Genomic DNA, 21,085 nt, shown 5'->3' with positions numbered 1-21,085 from the left:
TTTATTTTTCCTAGGAGCTCTTTGGTTTTGTGTCCCTATGAGAGCACTGAATTAATATCTTTCCATATCTATTTTATTTTGGCGCTAGCTTGTCTTTTTCTTCTTCAACTGCAGAACTTGATGCTTTAGTGTTTCTTCTCCTCTGAGGATATACTATTTTCTTATTCTCTATAGGCTGTGGTAAAAATTGCTGTAATACATACAAAAACTGCTAAAGTGATTAGGAAGTCTTGAGGTTTTACCAGTAATCCTCATTAGTTTCCATTTAAGGATACACATCTAGACTTCACACTTTCTTCCTTTGGCACAAGGGCCATTTGCAGTTGAATAGGTTGTTCAGTGTTGGTTTGGGGTTTTTTGGGGGGTTTTTTTTGGTGTTTTTTTTTTTTTTTAATTTATAAAAGTCATAATAAACAAGTTTTACAATGGTACAAGTTCATTCCTATTGTGTCTGAAAAAAATGCAGATGCAATCAGGCTGAGAGTTACCTGCTGTCTAATCTCAGGCTTAATCCAGAATGATTTTTCAGTCATTCATCTAATATTACCCTATCAGTGAGTTGGTCTCTTAATCCCAGATGGATTAATTTAGGTATCACATGTCTTTATATATCCCCCTAATCCTTTATATGATCAATCCTACTTTAGGTTTTCAGTAAATCATTTTTCCTTTAACTCCATCAATTCATACTTGCAGCTTCTTTACTGGCTGTCATTTGACTGTGTTGTACCTGCCCCAGTGAACTAGATCTGAGTATGTAACGGTTCTGGTTAGAGAACTAGTAGCAGTTTAAGCAGAATGTCTGGGTGGAACTTCATTATTTTTATTGGTTTTGTGAAATACATACTGCCAAGTTTGTATTCTAATCTAGTTGCAACTTTGGGAAGACTTTGGGAAGAAAAAAAAGGTGATTGAATATTGAGGGGAAAAAAAATATGGAATTAATAGTAAAGAAAAGGTAGTCAAAGACAGACCAGAAGTTGGCTGAGCTGTACATTATGAACATAGCCAGTGTGTGGGACACTAAGCTGCATTTAAAATGATGCTTAAAATTACAAGAAGCAAGGTTGCTAGTACAAAGTTAAGTGTGTGTGTGTGTGATGTGGTAAGCCTAACCAAGCTCTGCCATGTGCTGAAAAATAATTTGGAAGCCAAATGTGAATTACTTACAGGAGAATTATTATTTTAGCTTCTAAAGAAGTCGAGTGTGTGTCAAAGCAGCATTTCTTGTTTTACTAGACTTGTCTGATTATATGTTACTGGCCAGTTATTCAGACTTCGGCAGGGTGAAGTACCTGTGGCTTATGTTGGGCCTGAAATTAAATACCGGCTAGAAAAGTGACGCTGAGTAGACAAGAAAAGGGGTTAGGTTAGTGTTTGCAGTAGGGCCAAACTTCCTTCAAGGAGGGAGTTGATGCCCAGGGAGAATTTCTGTTCTGCCCTTTCAGAAGCTGTGTTCCCTCTGGTGTTTGTAGCAGTTAATTCGTTTCTGTATTGCTGAGGAGTGAAGTGGTGACAGAGTTGCATTGCAAATTAATGAAGATGACTGGCTTTTGTTTTTCTTTTTGTAAAATAGGTGAGATTCTTTCTGTGAAGAAACTGATAGCTCTTAGATGCTATGGAGGTAATGGAAACTGTCATTTTTAGTACTTGAAAAGATGCAATTGTAACTTTGGTTTTAAGGTTTTAAGCTTCAGGGATACAGTCTGGATCCAGAGAGCAGGCTCAGTGTTTTAAATAACCTGGCTCAAAGCTTTTTGATAAAGGTATCTGCATACATTTGGCTTTCCAGCAGGAATATGGGGCTTTACCTGGGGGAATGCTCAAGTAACTGAGTGTCCCTAAACTTTGGATTCAGTACCCAAATAGATTTGGTATTGAATCCATACAGTGTTTTGGTAGTGTTCCTGTCTGTATCTTCTGTGTATATAAAGCCAAGTGCTGGCAAAACCAAACTTGTACTGTTATGGTTATATGCAACCTCTTCTTTACTGGCCCTCCCCCATTTTTTTTAAAAATCATATGGTAGTAGAAAGCAGTATACCAGCTACTCCACTGTCTGTTCTTCTATGGTGCTAATACATTAAGGAGTTTAAGGGAAAAGATTCCAAGGAATGATAGACTTTTTCTTTAAAAGTCATATAATGTTATTACAAACTGTGTTAACTGAGATTGAAGGCCATGTGAAATGAACAAAAATGTTAATATTTACTTCAGGTATGTTTGAATTATACTTGTTCTTGCTAATGAAAATATGAAGACCAAATATCTTCAGAAAATACCTGATTGAAAGGTTTCTGTTCTTTTGAAAGACGAAAGTAATATTTCATATATTACTTTCATAATTTCATATCTTTCAAAATTCAAAATTAGTTTTCCATCATAATTTTCTGGATTTTAAGCAAAGCAGCTTGTAAATAGTATAATAACAAAGAATTTTTAGTATTACATGGGCTGGTTAGAAATCTATTTTAAGGTTCCAGAACAGAGTTGTTGTATTAACTTTTTATTTCTATGCCATAAGAAACTGCAACTTCTTGTCTTTGCTGCTTATATTCTGTGCATTCTTTCATTTCACATTCTCTCTTAGCAACTAGAGCTTGTTTTTCTATCAATATCTTCTAGTGACAGAGATAGTTCTGTCTATTGTTTCTTATTCTAAATTGCGTCTGACTTTGTTTTTCATGTGGGGAGCATGGACGTACAGATTTGTGGCTGCTGTTTTCACGCTTTGTCATGATTTTCTTTATTGTTGCTTAAGAAAAGTGACAACCCACCATTTGAGATTCAGCACTTTCTTACTATGTACCTCTGTCCTTTGTAGATCTGTAAGTTAAAACTGCATTGTTTTGCTGTGAATATAAAACTAAACTCTCATATTTTTCAGTGACTGAAGCACATTTCCAGTTCGAAAGTTTTCTAGCTTCAGTTTCTAGTAGGATACTTAGTTTTTTGGTATCTAAAGGAGTATGTTTAGTGGCTTTTAAAAAGAAAGAGTATTCAGAAACAAACCTGCTCTGTATTTTCCTGTGAGACTTCCCCGCCCCCTTATTAATGGTTAGAAAATGAGTCACTGGAAGCTCCAGGTAACCCATGTGGATTACCATGTGGTAAAGGTAATAATCTGTTTTACTTTGAGGGGTGGGGGGTGGGAAGGGAAAGGAAGGTGAAAGAACTGTTAAGTTGCAATAAGCCTCTTTTCCAAGCCTGATAACCTGTTTTGTTTAATGTGCTGCTTCGTCATGAGTAGACCAAAAGCATACTGGCTGGAGGTCATGCAAGACTTTGACATATTGGAGGAATGGAAAGATGTTTACAGATGTGCTGGACAAAATGGTAAATCCAGTTCAATATAACATATCTATTCGGTATACCAGTGGAAGCTTGTGGCTCTAAAAATCAAGATAGAAGATAAATCTGACTAATGAAGGGTAATTAGAGATATATGTTTGTGACTATGCAGACAGTAGAAATATTGAAGGTCTCTTTTTGGAAGACTCCAGTGGGCTGGAGAAACCCCATGGCCACATGGAGGCTCACTTGGCACTGAACAGAATTCTGCCAGGCATTGGAAGAAAGAGATGCAGCAGGATAATAAAGTCATGGATTACTGAAGACCTGGTCCTACAGAAAGGATTTAGAAAATTTGGCCATTTAAAATTCATCTGCTGGAAGAGAGGTCTTTTTTAAAACACGAGCTCAAACTGTAATCCCCAGAGAAACAGCTTGCTGGCATCGAGAACTTGCCACTGCTGAAGAAGAACTTCAAACTGAGAAATGTGATAGATTTGCATAATGCCTATGATTTGTTTTTTCTTTAAAGTATACATGAAAAGAGGTAGGAAGCCCAGGATAGCACAGCAGATTAAGCAGAATAACTATACGGAACAGTGGAAAATTATTAGAATAGAAGTTAAGTGCAATCAACACTTCTGAGAACTGTAGTCAGATACTAGTGGTTATGACTATACCAGCTTTGAATGCAGTTAAGGTGGTATTACCTGAAGTGCAAACAAGGTTGAAACACTTCTGTGCAAATACCAGGAACCTGGGGTATAAAACAGAGTTATTTGAGTTGCAGAATATTAAACTGGGTATCACAGCCATATGATAGTAGCATAGCGGTCATGACAGAACATGAATATTGAAGGACCTTTTTGGGAAAGCTAGAAATAGGAGTCATTGAATAGGAGTATAATGCATGAGGTGTTGCTCTAATAGTTTAGAGACAATATAAGTGAAACAGAAGCCACTTAGATTGGTGTCATCTTAGAGAAAGGTGGTGAGAGACTCTACAGGGGTGTTGGTAGATTTCTGAAGTAGATGCAGGGCTGGATCTGGAAACAAGTAATTGCAATGGTATAAAGATTTAAATTACTGGACACATTGTGAGAGGCTACCTTCATGCATGGTAACTGGAGGACCAGTGTTTCTGATCATGGTAGGTGGGGCCAAGATGTCATGGTTGAGAGGTCTAACAATTATCAAATTTGAAAATAAATCATGGGGCCAGGAACAGGTGAAGTTGGTTTTGAGTACTGCACTTTTAATTCGGACTTTGTGTATCTTGAGTATTTCTATATTTCTGGTCCTGTATGTATTCCTGAGAGATGGATTCAAGGGAAGCATTACGAGGACTGGAAAGCGTTCCCTACGGGGGAAGTATTTAAAAATCCCGACGCAACAACAATGAAAACTTGGCTTGCTTTTAAGTTGACACTTCCAGTAAGGGAAAGACGAGAACATAAATGTAAGGTAAAGGTCAGTGATGGCATAATAATGTGGATAATTTGGACATGAAGACATGTAGTCTGGAAATTACGGAAGATTCTTGCCATTAGACCAGGCAGGTGCTGGAAAAACATTCCTTTGGGGATATGGAGACAAAGCTATCTAGCTGCATTTAGGTTTGAGCTCAATAATTTATGTTGTGAAAAAGATTTAGTAGTAGGCTCGGTAGCTCAGAGATCTCTTTCTGTTTGGTTTTTAATGTGGTTGGACTAATCCTGTGTGCCCAGTGTATGCTCTCTGGATTCCATTGACTCCTGTCTGTTAGAAACAGTAACTGGTTCTAGTGGGTTAGTTTGTCTCTTCGGATTATCTCTACAAGCTTTACAAGGAGTACCTTTTTGTTACAGTTTCTTTTGAGGATTAAATCCAATGAAGTTGAAATGGCACTGCAAAATTTAGGAGAAGAGTTGCTTTAGACCTTTCATTTCTGAGTCAAGAGAAATGTTTTATAGGACTTCAGGTCTTTAAAACAGATGATATTATAACTGACATGTTTCTGACCCTTGGTAATTTTTTTGGCTTGAAAGGCAATCATAGGAACAGTCATTCTCACACATTTCAAAAGCAGCAGTGCCCCCCCCACCCTCCGAACAAAACCCCAACCCCCAAACAAACACCACCCCACCCCCCAAGCCAAAAAACACACAAAACCCCCCAATAATAACAATAATATCCCTCCTTCAGCTACTTCCCCTCTAGACTTCACACCTTTTGTGTCCACCTGCAGAAAGAGTCTGGTGGTTTTGATGCTTGGGCTACTAGCAAGGGAGATGCCCAAGCATCTCCCTATATAGTTATTTTGTTATACTGTTTTGCTAGAGCAAATGTAGGTTGAATCTTTGTGTTTTGGTAGAGCAAGAGAAATTGGTTGATGTATCCATAGACTAATATCATTTGTTGAAGTGCTTTTTGGGGAAGCCAATAAACAGTAAATGGCTTAAGTCTTGTGGGTCTGTGTGGACTGCTTGGGCAGGGGACAAATAGTATTTTAAAACTGAAGATAAATGTTGGGCAGAAGTTGAAGCTTTGGTCATATTTACCTACAATGTACAAAGTGCTGACTTAGTGGCATTCCAAACAAAATACAAAATTTCAGTCTTCCTTTTTATTTATTTATTTAAAAAATCTATATGCTGGGAAGGGAAGCAGACAGTTAAGTCTAAGAAACAACCAGAGAAACTTCGCATACCACATATCCTCCAACTAACATACTCCTAATTGCCTGGCTGCCTTGAGGAAATTAAGGAAGAAATCAGCTTTTGTTTCCCTTGTAAGGAACTGATGCACCATAGTGAAGTGGTGTATGTGTGTGGCAGGGGGGAACCGCAACAACCCACGCTGGGTAAATTGAGTGGAACACTTCTGTAAAATACTGTTCCTGTGCGTGCACTTGCAATCTACAAATCTGAAGTTGTTCTCAGGCAAAGGCAATAGCTATTTACGAGCAGAATTTAAGTTTCTTAAACTTCTTTATCTGAACTCCCACACAAGTTGCTTTTCTGCCTTTGGAGCAAGGTGGATGAAAGACTTCAGACTAATGTCTGAGAATTCAAGAACAGGGGGGAAAAAAATCCTGAAGCCATTGATGTTCTACTTGAAATAACAGTTTTAAGGCTCTTATGCATCAGTTGCAGAAAGTACTCCCCTCCACCAGCTGCAGCATAGCTGTCAGTCCACGGAGCACCTGCCTTACCTGGGTTTGTTTAGAGTTGGAAGGAGCTGTGGATAGACCATAAAATTGACTCTCTTCTGGCCTTGACCCTGAGGCTTGAGTGTGTTGCTTTCTTTCTTCTCTGTTACCCTTTTAGGTGTGCCCGCAGCTCTCTTGCCTGTGTTCTTTCCTTCCTGTTCCTACCAAATCTAATTACTCTTCCCAGACCAGACCCAGTCACTATTTCAGCTCTAAACGTCGACCCTGACACTTCTCCTGCTTGTCACCTTTGAAGTGTGTTGGCATATTTGGTCCTTTTTTTCTTTCTCCAAACAGTCCTTCTCTTAGTGGTGTCATAGTCCATTTGTACTGTCAGGTGGCACTTTCCACAAAGTCTGCAGACAAGCAGACTCTGAGGAGTATGTTCTTGAACTATGTTTCTTAGAAAATGCTTTTGCCTTGCTTTCCTGAGAAACATTTTTGTTTCTTAAGTTACCTAATATTCCTGATTATTTAATACAAAAGAAAGCATTAATTCTGAAAAATCTGAATCTGAAGAGGTTCACATCTGTTAATGTATGCAAATGTAATTAAGATCAAAATAACTGCAAGTCTTCAGTGATGCAATGAAATTGTATTGGAATGATACAGTGAGGAGGAGGAAGGTAGTTCAGTATGGTATTATTCAAATTTATTTTTATGCTGAATTAATTGTACTGTTATATAGTCACTCTATCTATATAGGTATATTCTTCTTCACTATCTGGTTGTATGTCACTAGTAAGCATTAATTGTGAGTAAGTAGAGCATTAACTGCTCCAGCACTGACAGGGATTGAGTTTAGTCCAGCCACTATTTTTACTTGAACGGCATCTTCCTCAGGCTGTGCTTATGGTGTGAAGGCCCTCCCCATAGGCTGTGAGACCTAACCGCTGCATCACCGCTTGCTGCAAACACATCTCAACAGCTTACTATTACCGGGATTGGTGAGAGGAGCTTACTCAGAGCTCTGGCCAGGCTGTAGGTGTTCTGCTTTGCCTGTGTGTCAGGGTGACAGGAAAGGAAAGAACGCAGGTACAGCCTGTTTGTAACCACCACTGCAGAGCTTTGCAGGCTGAAGCTCTGAGGGACAGTCCTTTTTTTGATTTTTTTTTTTCTTTTTCTTCTTGGCCTTTTTAGAATCAGATTATTTTGGTGCTTTGGGTTTGCTGGTCCCCTTCTAAGGTCTGTTTCTCTGCTTCAGGCTGTTTTCCCCATTTATTCTTGCCCAGAGAGTCTTTCAGAAGCTGACAGTCCTTCAAAGTATGTAGGTCTGATTAAAATACAGGTGATAATCCTTCAGTTCAGTGTTGAGCAGCTTTTCCAGGCTTGGCAATCAGTTGAGATTTTACAAGGGGTGGAAAAGAGGTTGTTACCAACCATTCGTATCCAGAGGCAAGCTCTGTTTCTGTGTCAAGGGGCTTGGTGTGTACTGCTGTGCACCTTCGGTTTTTAGCACAGAAACATTCAGCCCTGGCCCACCTCTAGTGAAAACCATAGTTATTTTTCATGTTTAATACAAAGCCATTCGATTAATTTATGCATACCTGTTTTGTAATAATTGTATTGTACCATGGAAGTCATGGGTGCTTTACCCCAGTAATCCTGTACTTAGGAAGCATGAATATTTTATGAAACCACCTCTCGAAATTTGTATTTTGTGTTTAACTGTGACAGCCTTATTTTTCTTTAAGTTATCACTGTGAACTTTTTATCTTTGCTTGAGGTTTTTAATCTGAAAAACATGTATTTTTGGTAGGTTTTATGTAGCTGAGCTGTTTGCAAGTTCCAACTTGTTAGAGTAAGGTTGCTTGAAAAAATAGTTGCAAAGCATTTTCTTATGACCCCTTACAGCTGAAAAGAGTAGCGTGTCGTATGTTACAGAGTAGGTAACTGTATGCAGAAGTCCAGTTAAATATGTGGCTCTATTGCCCGATGAATAACGTATAAAATCACAAAAAAAAAATAATTCTGGGAAATAAATCTTACTTCCTCAATGTTTCCAGCTAGTGAAAAGTTGCATAGTAGCAAAAAGAGATAGCGTAATGATGGATATTCAAGAAAAGGAAATTTAAGTATACTTGAGTGAAGTTATGTTTCCTGAATTGCCTGTCTGTGAGGGAAGGTGTTAGTAGATTTTGACTTTCCACACGTGGTCTTTGTGTTTCTTACAGTTTGTAATAGCGACGAATTCTGCAGCCACAAAACCAGCAGTCACACAGGTCATTGTGGAGTAAGCCAAGGACGAGACGTTTTATACTTTGAAACGCGCAGGTTGAGCAGCGCTATTCTGGTAATACCTATAACTGATATAGGTATGTGGGGAGAGCTTGATCATCTTCTGTATCGCCCTTTGGCCTTGAATTCAAGTTGTGGTTCTAAAGTATCACCTCTTACTTTTTCCAAAGTGAGAAGAGACTGAAATTCAGGGAGATTTCAGCAGCAGCTTGCTTTAAAAAAAAATCATGAATCCTGTAAGTCTTCTTGAGATGTCTTATTTGTTCATTAAAATACATAAACTTTTTTCCTATCTGCTAATTGAGGATATGTCATTGATCTTAAGGCAAAAGGTCAATAAATGACCTGTTATAGCTGTAGCTGCCAGATCAGTTTAAAGCAGGAATGTCCTTAGTGATTTTCACGTTTTGTGAGTTTTGTTGCATTTCTTCCCCCTGTAAATTTTGCATCTATCCCTGAATAGCTTTTCCCCAGATGACATAATAGTTTCTGCTCAGCTGAGACTTTCACTGCATATAGAAATTAAGTCATTATTATTGAGACACAGTTAAAATGATTTATTGCTCTTCCTTAATGTAACAGCACTAAGTCACCATGTCCTAGATTTATTTTTTCAGCAATTACATTCTTAACAGTGGTACTACCTTTTTAATTAGAAAAGTTAACCAGATATTTGTGAACTTTCAGGAGCTGTATAGTAGGGAATGTACTTTATATAAAAAGATTTTTATTTTTTCTGGTACCTTGGTTGACCTTTAATTATTCAAGTGAAAAATCATCATCAAATACTAACACCCTTACTACTTTCATGCTTTCCTTCTGTCAGTTTAGAGGTAACTGAGGGAAACGCAGTAAGCTTTTTCCCTTGGAAGGTGTAGGAGCAAGGAGAGCTCATGGTCTCTCCCTAACTGTGGGACAGGTGTGCTAAAAGGGTTTCTGTAAGGAAAACCACTTGTTTTCTTGCAAGGCTGTGTGAGGAAAACACAGCCAAAGCAGAATTGACAGTGTTAAGAAAAGGAGGAGGTGTTCCTTCCTGTTAATACCAAAAGAAAAATGGTGTTGAATTCCAGAGCTGTCTGAAACTTCATGAAGGGATTTTGTTCCAAGTACTTTATATCTCTAATCTTAAAATATGTTATGTTTTGTTTTACTATGTGGGTGACTTGACTCCATTGTCTTCTAGCTAAAATCTTTTTGGAGCTCAAATGAACCTCAAATCTTTCAAATCTGCTGCTAGAATCTTTTTAGTATTTATAGCTTAGATAAACCCCAGATGTCACAAATCTGGGGGATGGGGAGTAGAAAGAAACTCTCATCGCTGTTTTCTCAGCAATGTGGTATTTTTTTTCCCCCGTCAGTATAGATGCTGAGACTGTTGAAGTTGTTTGGTTCTGAGATACTATGCAAAGCAAAACATGTTAAGAAATTCGTAGTTGGTTGGGGACTGCAATTTTTTAAGATTAAAAAGAATATTAATAAATACTGTGTCTTAAAAAGTACAAGCTGCAGTCTTAGTACAGTAATTTGTCTGTTACACTAAAAATGACTGATAGAATTGATGTCATAGCGATGTTGGGTTTAAAGTTTGCCTCTACCTTTTGCATCTTTATAGATATTGGAAGGGAGAGGAAATAAATCTTCTAGAGGCAAAGGTTCCAGTTATTGCCACTAAAATACTGTATTTTGCAGAATGGAGCATGCTGCCATTTTTAACATACTGCAATGTTTTTTTGGAAGTGGTTACTGTGTCCTCCCCTTGTCCTTTATTTATGGGATCAGTGGTCCCAGCACACTACCTCCTCCAGACTGGTTTGCCACCGTTATGCGTATGGGAGCTCCTAGTGAGTTGAGCTATACTATACCCAAGTAAATTGCTTCGGGGTTTTGTTTGAAATGGCAGGTTACAAAAGGGTTGTGTATTTACACTCCTGGAGACTAGAGAAGGGAATCTGCTGTGCAAATATATTTGTCACTCAGTAGTGAATGAAATGCTAATATTTAGCTGGAGACCACCTGCTCTGAAACCGCAGTGTCATAACAGTGGCTGAACTCATATTAACAGAGTCATTTGTGTGCAGCTGATGCCTTTGAAATGTTAATTGGTGTAGTCACCTTTGAATAGGGTTTTGGAAGACTGACATAATCTGCTGGTATTTGTTTTCAAGTGTTGGTTTTAAAGTGGATAACTTCCATATTCCAGCTTTCTTGATGGCTCCAGAGAAAGCTCTAGCTAGTGCGTTTGTGCTCTTCAGCAGTGGAAGGCAGGCAGTGTGGCTGGGCAGGCGTCACCTGAGCCGACGTGGCAGAAAGGAATTTAAGGCGGTGTTGCTCAAAAGTGTAGTTGGAGATTTGAGAAAAGCTCATGCATTAATTTGGATTTGCCAGAAATCTTATTGAGTAAGGACTATGTTTGAAGTCCCTTATACATTAACTTTTTCCTAAGGCTGCAGTTGTACCATCATATGAGGCTGACACACCTGTCATCACCCGCAGAAAGATTACCCGCGAGTACACGCTTTTGTCCTCTGTCTTGGGCCGGCACTGGCACTTCTGCAGTCAGGTAGCCAGTCTGCCCCGGGAACAGCTTGATTAGGTTGGTTTTCATCAAGATCTGTACCTTAAGCTGGCTGTGTGGCTACATCAGCACTAGTGCTGCCGTGGAAAAGGGGTCCCTTTCGCCAGGAGCCTGCACCTGTGTTGTCAGTGGCTGCTCAAGCACAGCCTGTGAGAAGGTGCAACGAGTCAGAGTAAGCAGCAGTCTCATTCTTGTTCAGTCCCCTGCCTTGCGTAGTACAGTTTGGTAGGCCACGAACCACATGGAGCAACTCCCACAACTGATAAATGCCTTCTTTTTCACAGAGATGGTTTTCACGTAGCTAGATGGACATTGTTTAGTGGGTGTGCCAGTTTATACCTGTTTGCAGTAACAGTTTACTTGTATTACCCTTTTTAGGGGAAGCAAAAGGCAAGAATATATTTTTTTAATTTTTTTCTTAATTATTTTTTTTCCCTGAAAGTTCACATCTGAACTCCGGGTAACTGCATGAATCATTTAGGAATTTGCTTGACTGGGGAGTCTTGTCAGCTGCAGGGAAGACAAAGCTGTACTGTGGCCTTGCTTTCTTTTTTTTTTTTTTTTTTTTCTTATTCAGCTGAAGGGAATACCTTCAAGCCAAGCCAGCATTTTATTTTTCATTATCTGCCTCCAAATAGAATAGCTCACCTCTTGCAGCTTTTTTTCAATGGATACTTTGCTTTTAAAGTCTTGTTAGTTTTAAGACTTTAAAAGGGATTTGCAGACAGTAGTGATACCGAGACAAGGGTGCTGGTTGCTTTATGTGATGCTGTATTATGCCACTGCAAGATCTGCAAGGTCATTGCCTCCCTTGGAAGAAGGCTGGCTCTGGTTAGGGACAGTCTTGCTGCCTGGAGCTCCCGGTTTTGGTTTTTTTGGTTTTTTTTTTTTTTAGGACACTGTAGGGTAAGGTTGATAGATCCAAGAAATCTGGAAGGGTAAAGGCGTAAGAGTTACTGCAATATAGTATGTGTGTGTTTCAGCATAAAATAAAACTGTACTGACCACTGATACTATTGGGGGAAAAAAAGACAACAGTTTAATGTTTGTTACCTTCCCTCTATATACACACACACACGAATAATTCAAAATTGTTTTTCTAGGTTGCTGTTTTGTGTGAACTAGGAGAGCTCAATAAAGAGTGTCCGTGCTGAGATCAGTAATAGAATCAGGGGGCATAATGTGTCTTATTTATATTTCATGGCCTAATAATTACTTTGTGGGTGAAATAGAGTCAGTATGTGGATTTAGCAATAACTCGTTGCTTAAGAAGAATACAATTCTTGAAGACAAAATTGTGGACTAATTTTGCACCTTTCCTTTTGAAGGCTGTTTCCCGCACTGTGTGTGTTCCAAAGATTAAAGAAGTTCTTAATACAAAATGATGTGCCCTAAAAATACTGTACTTTTTCAAAGGAAGAGAAGGGAAATTTAGAATGTATTTGGCAGAGTCTCTGAGGACATGCAGACATGAGTTCTGGTGTTTTTCTTTTGAAAATTGCTAAACTAGTGAATTTAGGCAGTCAATTTTATTGACTTTGTTTTAGAGATTTAGGAGACTGTGTCATTAGAAAGCCTGTGTTTTAGCACTTTACCAAAATATCTAGAATTAAATACAGTGCTACTGAAAGCTGCAAGGTGTTATGCGCTAATTTCTTTAATGTTGAGCCTGCACTTAAGATACATAAGAAAAACTGAAACCTGGAAGATAGTGCTGAAAGTGTTGTTTCAGGGTAGTGTACGCAGCCAGGAAGATGGTTACTCTTTCGTGTTGGCACGAGCGACCTCCTGCACTTACTGCTTTGAACAGCTACAGCTTGGTGGTTATCTGAAACTAGTAGAATACATCTTACTAGCTGTCCTGCAGGGTGCAAGAGTTGGAGGTCGATTGCAAATTGTTTCAATGTGTAGCTTTTTTCATGCTAGTGTTATGTGCTGAAGTCAATTTTGTGTAGGTTTTGCATAATAAAACTTCCTTGTAATTTAAGATTACTCAGACATGCAACTAATTTTGATTGACTCCTAACGTTTACGTATAGGCTAAAAGGTGAGTTTGCATCTCTGCAAGGGATCAAAAGTGTACGTTTCTCTTATTGTGATAATAAAATGTGCAACTCTATGGCTGCTACTTAACAGTTACAACACATCTCAGCTCTTTTTCTGTCTGTAAATCAAGTAGTTCTAATTGTTACATCTGTAGTTTCTGTGTTCATGAAAACTGTAATTGCAAATGCTGTGGGGACAGGGGACATCCAACAGAGACTTAAAAAATTTTGTGGTCCATGAACTGTCAAAACTGTCACCTGTTCTAAAATTACTGCTTCCAAGGATGCAGACTCCTCCACCTTTTTCTCTCTTGGCCACTCGCAGAAGTAATTGACCGGTCTGGTTTCCTTATGAATTATGGTTGTGCTGATCGTGTAGGGAAAAATGTTGAGAGGGATTTTAGATTCAGCAAGTCTCTCTCTCTCTCACCACAAGTATTAAATAATGCCTGTCTCTTGAACCACCAGTATTAAATAACTGAAGATAATATCTTTCCTATCTGAGTTTATGCTAGGAAAGAGATTAGCTAGGAGAAACATTTAAAGGCACTGTATGACTAAGTCGTTTCCTGGACTGACAGCTTTATTCTGAAATGGAGACAGAAGTGGATTATTGAGCTAAAAAGTCTTTCTGCTCCTTCAAGGAGACCCAGTGCTGCAGCTGAAGATAGATAAATTCTATCGTGGTTTTTTTTACCTTTAATTTTGTTGTTGTGTCAACACTAACTGGGAGTGCTTTTGGATGGTCGTCAAATTTCTAAAGTTAAACCCAAGTATGAATCCTGCAATCTCATATGCCTTTTAGGTCTGAATAATATTCAGACACTGTCAGATGAGTCGAGCTTCTCTGGCAAACTTCCAGAGAACAGGCACCTTGATTATCATCACTGTGGAACTCTGCTGGTCCAGCTGCCTTGCATTTCAAGGCTGATACAGAAGCATGCTGTCTCAAGGGTTTTAACTGCAGTGTGCCACTTGTACTGTCCCACATGATTTCCATGCTGTGGCTTATATGCAGAGCAAGTGATGCACAGATGTGATAAAAGGTATTTCTAGACCATTATCACTTTACTGGTAGATGAGTGCAAGAGATACACCATCTCCCTGGGGGAGAAAAATAACGAAATCAATATGCACACCTCCTCCTGCAGTTTTGTTATTCCTTTTAATAGCCTTTCCAGAAATCCAAAACATTCCATTTACCTGGCCCTGTTTTTCCCCTTTGCTGGAAAGGAAAATCTTTCTTAAATAGCAGTTGACAACTTCTGTGTTTTGCATTTCTTTGTGGAGTACAGGTGTCCATGCATTACAGTAATTGCTGCATTTAAGCATAACTAGAGTTTAGCCAGTAACCTTGGTTGCTTTGATAGCATAGGTATTATTCAGTTATTGGTGGTTTTCAATGACTCTTCTGTCTGGAACAGACTCATAGGGTCTGACTTCCTCCATCCTACTTAAAAGCATCAAAGCAATCTAAAGTCACTGTACGTAGCTGAGGATGCTGTTTAGAGTAGATTTAGAAGGTGTTTATAAAATGGACTGGAACTCATTTGTTCACAAACTAATAACCAAGTAGGTTGTAGTTGAATTTCTAGAATGTTGTTCTCTAAAACAAGAAGGCTACCAACAAGCTTTGTGAACAGTATGCAAGATATCTGCCTGAGAGGACCAGCTGATAACAAAACAGTGCACAGTCGGAGATAACAAAAATTATTTTCCTTGCCAAGTTTATTTTTCTTTAGCAAATAGGCTTATTGCACGCATTGCACAATGCAATGCGCACACACTGTGTTGTTAAAAATGCAGTCTGTGGCTGTAAAACAAACCTAACAATTATCCCACCCAGCATACAGAGCATATAGTAGGAATATACTTGTTGACAGTCCCAAAGTCCCTGTATGCCCCAGTAAGACTTTTGTAAGGGTCATCGTGGCTGGGTTTCATGTTTTGTGGACAGGCCAGTATCTTCCCCTTCCCTGGCCCTGACAGATTTGGTCTTCAGTGCTGAATATGCTGGTAGTATTAATTACAGTGTATAAGTGTCTGTTTTGTTAGTGCTGTATGACTTGTCTTTCCACAGCTGTAGTCTATCAATTTACAAAACATTGGTGGCCAGCTGCACCTGCATGGAGATTCCATCAGAGTCAGTAGCTCATTTTGGTCACAGCAGCATCCTTATTGCAGGTCAGGTTCTGTGATGACCATAAGATTATAATTTCAACAAGATTATGGAGTCAAAAGGCATGAAGATGGTCTTAAAAAATTGAAGTATAGCTGCTGATGCTAAAGGGAAAAAAACCAAGAAGGTGTGTATATGTGGGAATGAATGGACAAATTGAAACTGCAACCTTCTGCTTCATATGGGTTGGGACTACTCTCTTTCTTGCTTGCAAGGGTATTTGATAACAAAAGGGAAACTTAAAAGGCCTTTCAGCTTTATTTCAGTTCTCCACAGAGTTGTAGAACCTTCCTAGGAGGAAACAAATACTTGGAGATTTGTCTTATAAATTTATTTCATGGCACATATTCATGGCTTGGTCATGTTTCATATGTACAAAGTAAACAGTTAAGCTTGGTCTGCCATCACTGTTGTAGTACTATTGGAATTAGCTGTGGTCTGGTGACTGGAAATTAAAGGACACAGCAGCAGTCATTGACTGAGGGGTAAAGTTGAGCAAAGAAAGTGACTATAAAGGGAAAAGTAGGAATGAAAGGGCCCGCAGAAAGATTCAGTGCAGAAGGTGTAACTTGTCCTTCAGCTCAACAGCTGAGAGGAACTTGTTCAGGAATTGCTAAGAGTTGTAGCTCTCCACCAGGTCAAGGTGTCAGTGCTGTCCTCTGAGGAACAAAGGTCTGTAATTTAGAGACAGAAGCTGGCTTCTGAAGCCCATGTGCTGAAGACTGGGCTTTTTTTTTTTTTTTTTTAAATGCTTTATTTTAAATTGCTTTATTTTTAAAATGTATAGGAGTATTAAAAGCCATCTGACAAACTTATGTTACTTGATTGTATAAGGGTGATACCAAGAATTCTTTTTTGAGAGAGAGGCCTTTACAGAAGGGTGAATATTAAGACCACACAACTTATTTCCTGAAAACACAGAAGAAAATCTTCCAGAAGAACTGAAAACTTTTGGAGAATATACCATGAACAGAGCGGGAGCACTTAGTGTCCTAATCAGCGTCAGTGTAGCAAAACAGGAATACTTGAGTGTGTGGTGAACTTTTACAGCTAACACTTTGTATTTTATTATTGTTCCTGTGAAGGAGGTGGAGGTACAAGGCAATCTTTCCCCCCCTCTCCCTCTGCCCCATGCTTTCTGGTGGTTTATATGCCTGTAGCCAAAATACATTTTTAGCAGTACTGATGAACTGTGGAAATACTTCATAAAATTACAGCTTCTACATGGGGTTATAGAGATACTGGAAAGTAAAACTAAACTTTTCTTTCCTAAAAAGTGTGTGTGGAAAAGATGTCACCTGTGTAACTTTGGGTTTTTTCCCTATTCCTTATACTGCTCCCATAATATGGAAAGAAAGTGCAGTGTTCGGAGTATCGCAATACAGTGGAAATTGCAATAAACAGCAGCATCTTTTGTTTTCTTTTTGTTTTTAATATTTCAGTTGCTGCCTAGATTTTGCTCAGCTTCAACAAACTCACTAGTATCATCATTGCCCTCCATCTCTTACTCATCTTCATCCTCTTCCCTGGCAACCCCATGAGATTCAATGCTAAAGATCTGGCTTTGCTGGCCAGGCGACCATCAGGTTGTTTTGACAAAGAAGGAAAACTGAAGATTTCCAGAGTGGTCGGGGATGAAAAATTAATAGGTAAAAATGACTTGCACTGAAAACTGCCAGTAGTTGATACGCTTGTTCTCTGCAGCTGTCAGCTTACAGTTTCACTAGTCACACACACTTCAGACTTTTTGTTTTCCCTCATTACTGATGCTTGAGTGGTGCTAAATACCTTTCTAAAGAAAAAATTATAAAGCCAGCTCTTCAGTGTGCTCAGGTTTTCAAATTTCCTTTGTCGTGTACCTGAGAAACAGTATTCAGTCCTTAGTGTTATGTGGTGGGTTGACATTGGCTGGATGCCAGGTGCCCACCAAGCCGCTCTGTCACTCCCCTCCTCAGCAGAATGGGGGGGCAGGGGGAGAAAATAGGATGAAAAAACCATTGAGGCTCAAGATAAAGACAATTTAATGAAAGCAGTAGCAAAAGGTGTGTGTGAAAGCAAAGGACAACAAATGATGTTATTTTCTACTTCCCATCAGCAGGTGATGTTTGGCCACTTCCCAGGAAGCAGGGCTTCAATATGTGTAGCAGTTGCTCAGGAAGACATTGGAATTAAGGAATGCCCCCGCTACCTCCTTTCTCTTAGTTCTTTTTATCTAAGCACACTTCATACAGTATGGAACGCCCTGTTGGTTAGTTTGGATCAGCTGTCCTTGCTGTGTCCCCTCCCAAGATCTTGCCTGCCCCCAGCCTACTGGTGGTGGTGGTGGAAATGTTGGAGAGACAGTTCTGAAGCTGTGTGAGCACTACTCAGCAGTAGCTAACACACTGGTGTGTTACCGACACCTTTCTACTACCAATACAAAGCACAGCACTATGAGGGCTGCTATGGGGCTCAGCCAGACCCAGTACATAGCGTTATTATTATTGTTTTTTCCTGTAAAGAAAGATTTTTTATTTTTTTTTACTACTAGGGGTTGCTAGTCACCAGTCATTAGTTGCCATGGTTTAAAGTTTATATATCTAGTTCCTCAGGACTTGCCCCTCCCAAACCCCAAAACTGTGTTTTTATCGTAGTTTTTCCATGGCTCACTTGCCACTTCCTTTGCAGGTTTCTTCAGGCTTTTATGATCATATTTTAAATGTCTTTCAATTTCCAGTAAGCTTGCATAAATGTCTCTTCCCTCAGTAGCTGCTAGGAATTGGCTCCTGTTTGGCTGTAAAATCAGTCCTAATAAAATAATTTCAGTAACAGCGACTGTTTCATTTTCACTTGTACCAGTTGATTTTCATTTTGATGATATTTACTTTTGTTCTGTTAGAAAAAAATACAAACCACAAAACCATCACAGACTCAGTTATGATAAGGGGCTGAGAAAATTCAGTGCCACGCTTTCAGAATATTTTATACACTTTCTTAGAGGAAATAGCCAGTGTTTCCTGTGGAGGATGCAGCAAAATTCCTGGACAGAGTACCAGTGAGCGTCCACTTCTGGCTGCTTTGGGGTTTCTCAACAGGATTCTCTCCCTGTTCTCGTCATAGGCAGCCTACCAAGCCCTGTCCAGTAAATATCTGTTGTTTATGAGGATGTTTTAGATCTTTCTTGGCTTACAAATATGCTGAGTGCTAATAGTGCTGCTAGAAGGCTTAGGTTGACCACAGACAGGCCAAACGTTCATTTAACCCAGTATCGTGGGCCGTCTGTGCTATGGTCAGTGGTGGTAGATTCTAGGGAAGCATTTAAGAAACTATGCAATTATAGGATGTTTGTGTTGCTCAGTAAATCCTTCTAGCTCCCAGTAGTCAGATTATGACTCCTTGAGGCTTCAGGGTCATTTCTCTTTGAGGGATTTTGGTCACTGTATATGCTATCCACTGATAGATTTTCCATCATTAGTCTGACTGATCTTTGGACCTGCTTATTTTTCTCACTTATAAGGTAGTGACTTTCCCAATCCTACATAAAAATATCTTTTATTAGCAAAAGATGCAGTGCGAATGCAACATGATTCCTTACTTCTGATGCCTGCAGGGTTCTGGAGGATGGAATTTAGTTTTAGCAGAGTCCTGTACTTGTACTGTGAAATAACGTGCTCGGATCTGATAACTATGTTTACGTTCTTAGTTGGTAGATATGCATAAAATTATATTACCTTCTTTTCTGTATTGTTCTTGCACTTCAGTAGGTCTGGAAAGATCCAGGAACTTCAATTCATTTTCTAAAAAAAAAAAAATAATCCCAGGTTGTAGTTATTGTAAGTCCCAGTGCCTGTGGGTCTAAACCTTCCACTTTCTTCTGGGGGGGAGAAAGCTATTCTGATTTTCAAACATGGCCTATTGAAACATCTTAATTAAAATTATCAAGAAGAAAAGATAATTTTATTTATTTACTGTAACAAGACATCCCTCTGGTCTATATTATGTCTCTAGTCACAGCCAGCTTTGAGAGAAGTAAGAGCTGCACAGAGGCAGCTGTGGAACATGACCTCAGGATACAGCTGTTCTTCCAGTTTCTTAGCAATTTGAGGCTGGCTGCTGTCTGGTGACATGGGGTTTCATATGCCCTATCAAAAATAAAAAAAAAAGAGGAAGTCTTGCGTAAAAAACGTTCCTTCTATCTGAAGTGTTGTAGGGTTTGTCTGAAGAGTTCATGTTTGACTGTAAGATCTGGATGTGTAATGCCCATAATAGGTATATGTATCTGTACCTACAGATATATATACACAAGTGTTCTTCATAAAAGAAAAAAGATGCAATTTAAAAAATGGCTAGTTTGGGAAGGATAACTTTAAAGCTTTCTGACTCACTCACTGACCCTCAAGTTCTGAAATGTTCCCTGTTCTTAGAAGTTTGATTACATGTGTGTATAAACATAAATGTTGTTATTCTCATTGGTTAAGCACTTTTTAAATGTGTAGTAAAATAGTAATAGAAAAGTTACTGTAAATATTTAGGACTGATTTGCCTTTTTTTTTTTTTTTTCCCTGAAAATTGTAAATTTAGATTAGTGTGTTCTAATCTAAGGGGAATAATAAATGTTTTTGTGTCTTAGCAAGGGTTATATTTCATCTCTTGAAATAATGGAAGCAAAAGCTGTTCCATGCTAAAATGGCTGTTTCTGCTCCTATATGAGGAAAAGGGAGAAAAGCAGAGACAACACTGTTGAGTGTATGCCGCAGTCACCAATTCTCTCAGCTGCAGAGTAGAAGAAACCTTCTGGGAAGTTATGTGGCATTTAACAGCATGTTGTACATAGGCAGCTGCTGAGTGAAGCTGGCTTTTTTTTGGTTGTTAATGATTTTCTTTTCTGACCTTTATAACTAATGCATCTTCTTTAAGAAGCATTTAATGTGTGAAGACAAAAGGTTGTTTTTATTAATCTCTTACTTCTTTGCATACAGAACCGAGAGAGAGATGGTGCCGACTGAAAGGAAATCTGCTTTTTCTAATGAAAAATAAGGTAATTCATTTTCCTAGTGCTTTTCTTGATGTGTTAGTCTGATCTCTGAGAACTTGAGTAATCCTTTTTCTTGATAGCTATTGGCATTGTGCTTTTAGGTACAAAAAAATATATCACTATTATTAGAATAGTGGAGATGAAAAAAATATCCATTGTTTGCCTTCTATAACACTAGGTATTCTTCATGATATCAATATTCTTTAGCTGAATCGTAAATAGTCTATGGCCACATTCTGCTCATAACATACACAGGTCTAAATCCAGAATTACTCCACCAAATCCATTGGAATAACGAAAGCAAAATCTCACACCTAAATGAGGGATTGTGGGTAATGTTCAAGATGCAATTTCAAACCCCTACTATGAATTTTTAGAGTGGTACGTTTGTTTTTTTGGGGGGTTTTTTGTTTCTTTGTTTGTTTTTAAACCAAACTAGTTATGAAGACTGGTGGTATCTTCCCTTCCTTTGCTGTAAAAAGCAATTATATACCTAAAATGAAGGATATATTAATATGCATGTCTGACCCTGACATGCAATGGAAGTCTTGCA

At 38.8% G+C, this 21,085-nt stretch overlaps 1 long non-coding RNA gene across 2 annotated transcripts in view; it reads left to right on the top strand.

Moving 5' to 3' along the window:
• LOC129734456 (uncharacterized) overlaps positions 1 to 21,085 on the top strand; it is a 120,126-nt gene that overhangs the window by 24,954 nt on the left and 74,087 nt on the right. For both annotated transcript variants that reach the window (XR_008730053.1, XR_008730051.1), the window contains one exon: positions 20,477 to 20,535. This is a non-coding gene — a long non-coding RNA (uncharacterized LOC129734456). The remainder of the gene's footprint in view (positions 1 to 20,476; positions 20,536 to 21,085) is intronic.

The sequence above is a fragment of the Falco cherrug genome, chromosome 1, assembly GCF_023634085.1.
Source record: "Falco cherrug isolate bFalChe1 chromosome 1, bFalChe1.pri, whole genome shotgun sequence".
Lineage (NCBI taxonomy): Eukaryota > Metazoa > Chordata > Aves > Falconiformes > Falconidae > Falco > Falco cherrug.
Note: the sequence above shows the minus strand (reverse complement) of the source record. Positions and strands in the feature narration are given on the sequence as shown.